Genomic DNA, 3,064 nt, shown 5'->3' with positions numbered 1-3,064 from the left:
GTATTTTGTTGGGTTTTCTATTTTTAGCTCATTTGGTCCAAAGGACTAAGGTGAGCTTATGCTATACCCTGGCGTCCGTCCGTCCGTTTGTCTGTCCATCCATCAACAATTACTTTGTGAACATGATCAATTGAGTAAATATCAACAAAGTTTGAAACTTTGTATGAAGCCATATATCATCACTATCTCAGATGAGTTTGAACATGGAAATTATTGGAAAGTAACTTGCCGAGTTATTGTCCTTTGTAATCATATTATTATCGGACATTGTAGAACATGATAACTGGAGAAATATTAACCAAATTTGATGAAACTTTGTATGTAGCTATATATTGTCAAGTTTTCAATGAGTTCAAAATTGGAAATTATTCGACAGTAACTTAGAGTCATTACCCTTTGTAATAGTATTAATATTAGCTTGGCTTATGCCTTGGCGCGGCATCCGTCCAACGTCAACTTTTTCCTTTTAACAACTTCTTAAAAACCAAGAGGCCCAGAGACTTAATATTAGGCCTGTAGCATGTTTGGGTGAAGGGCTATCAAATCTCTTCAAATGAATGACCTTGACCTTCATTCAAGGTCAAATAGGCAAAAATCTTCAAACGACTTCTTTTCAATAACCAAGAGGCCTAGGGACTTGATATTGGGCCTGTAGCATGCTGGGATGAAGGGCTACCAAGTTTGTTCAATGGAAGACCTTGACCTCTATTCAAGGTGCATGGGTCAAATAGGTTAAACTCTTTAAACGACTTCTTTTCAATATCCAACAGGCCCAGGAACTTCACATTGTGTCTTTAGCATGCTGGGGTCAAGGGCTACCAGGTTTGTTCAAATGAATGACCTTGACCTTCATTCAAGGCCACATGTGTCAAATAGGCGAAACTCTTCAAACAACTTTTTTCAATAACCGAGATGCCCAGGGGCTTGACATTAGGCATGTAGGATACTGGAATGAAGGCTACCAGTTTTTTAGGTCACCTGAGACAAAGTCTCAAGTGACCTATTCTAATCTCCTTTTGTCCGTCGTCGTCCGTCGTCCGTCGTGCGTCCGTAAACAATTTACATTTTCGACTTCTTCTCCAAAACCCACCAACCAAATTCTATGAAATTTGGCAGGAAGCTTCTATGGCTAAAGGTCAACCAAAATTGTAAATTATATGGTCCCCACCCCCCAGGGGCCTGAGGGGCGGAGCCAAAAAGGGTCAAATTGACTAAAACTTCAAAAATTTTCTTCTCTACTCTCAGATATGCTGGAATCAAACATTCTTCATAGATGGAAGGGTCTTAAGGTGCTTTACCAAAATTGTAAATTTCATGACCCAGGGGTTTCACGTTTGCCCTTGGGGCGGGGGTAAACTTTACTATAGTTTATATAGGGAAATCACATTTTTGACTATAATTTGTTGGATTTCTGTTGGAATTCATTCTAACTTGGTTAACATTATCAGTATGGGATAACAGATTGATGGTATGCACATGTTGGCCCTGACTGACCCCCAGGGGCTAATGGGCGGGGCTAAAAAAGGTCAAATTGACTAAAACTTCAAAAATCTACTTCTCTACTCTCAAACATAGTGGAATCAAACACTCTTTATAGATGGAAGGGTCTTAATGTGCTTTACCAAAATTGTGAATTTCCTGACCCTGGGGTCTCGGGTTTGCCCCTGGGAAGGGGGTAAACTTTACTATAGTTTATACAGGGAAATCACATTTTTGACTATTATTTGTTGGATTTCTATTGGAATTCATTCTAACTTTGTTAACATTATCAGCTTGTGATGGCAGTTTGATGGTTTACACATGTTGGCCCTGACTGACCCCAGGGGCTGAGAGGCGGGGCTAAAAAGGGTCAAATTGACTGAAATTTCAAAAATCATCTTCTCTAATCTCAGATATGATGGAATCAAATACTCTTCATAGATTGAAGGGTCTTAAGGTGCTTTACCAAAATTGTGAATTTCCTGAACCTGGGGTCTCACATTTGCCCCTGTGGAGGGGGTAAAATTTACTATAGTTTATATAGGGAAATCTCATTTTTGACTATTATTTGTTTGATTTCTATTGGAATTCATTCTAATTTAACATTATCAGCTTTGGATGGCAGTTTGATGGTATGCACATCTTGGCCCTGACTGACCCCCAGGGGCTGATGGGCGGGGCTAAAAAGGGTCAAATAGACTGAAATTTCAAAGATCTTTTTCTCAAGACCTAGTTAAGACAGAATCAAATACTCTTCATAGGTGGAAGGGTCTTATAATGCTTTACTAATGTAATGAACTTCATGACCCTGGGGTCACAAGTTTGCCCCTGGGGAGGGGGTAGAAATTACTATAGTTTATATAGGGAAATCATATTTTTGACTATTATTTGTTTGATTTCTATCGGAATTCATTCTAACTTTGTTATCATTATCAGCATTGGATGACAGCTTAATGGTATACACCTGTTAGCCCTGACTGACCCCTAGGGGCTGATGGGTGGGCTCAAAAGGGCCAATTAAATTAACTGAAATATTTCAAATCTCAGGTGACCATTAAGGCCCATGGGCCTCTTGTTTCAAATGAATAGCCTTGACCTACATTCAAGGTCACATGTGTCAAATAGGCTTAAATGTTCAAAAAACTTCTCAATAACCTAGAGATGCAATGACTTGATATTAGGCATGTAGGATACTGGGGTTAAGGGCTACCAAATTCTTCAAATGAATGAACTTGACCTACATTAAAGGTCACATGGGTCAAATAGGCTTAAATCTTTAAACAATGATTTTTCGATAGCCAAGAGACTCCCATACCTGATATTAGGCCAATAGTATACTGGATTGAAGGACTAGTAGACAATTTAATGACATGAATAAACCTAGCCTACTTTGATATTTGAATAAAATGGTAATCAGCATAGTATCTGCAGAAATGACCTAGTTCAACTTCAAAGTTGCTGGAGAGCCAGGTGAGGGATACAGGCCCATTTGCCCATTTGTTATAAACCGTTGTTGTGGTAATGCCACTGAGGTTTAGGTATCTGACATGTGTGTTCTTTGTGACAAGACCTCCCCAATTGTACT

The sequence above is a fragment of the Pecten maximus genome, chromosome 11 (assembly GCF_902652985.1).
Source record: "Pecten maximus chromosome 11, xPecMax1.1, whole genome shotgun sequence".
NCBI lineage: Eukaryota > Metazoa > Mollusca > Bivalvia > Pectinida > Pectinidae > Pecten > Pecten maximus.
The sequence above is the reverse complement of the archived record's forward strand: the minus strand, read 5'-3'. Positions refer to the sequence as shown.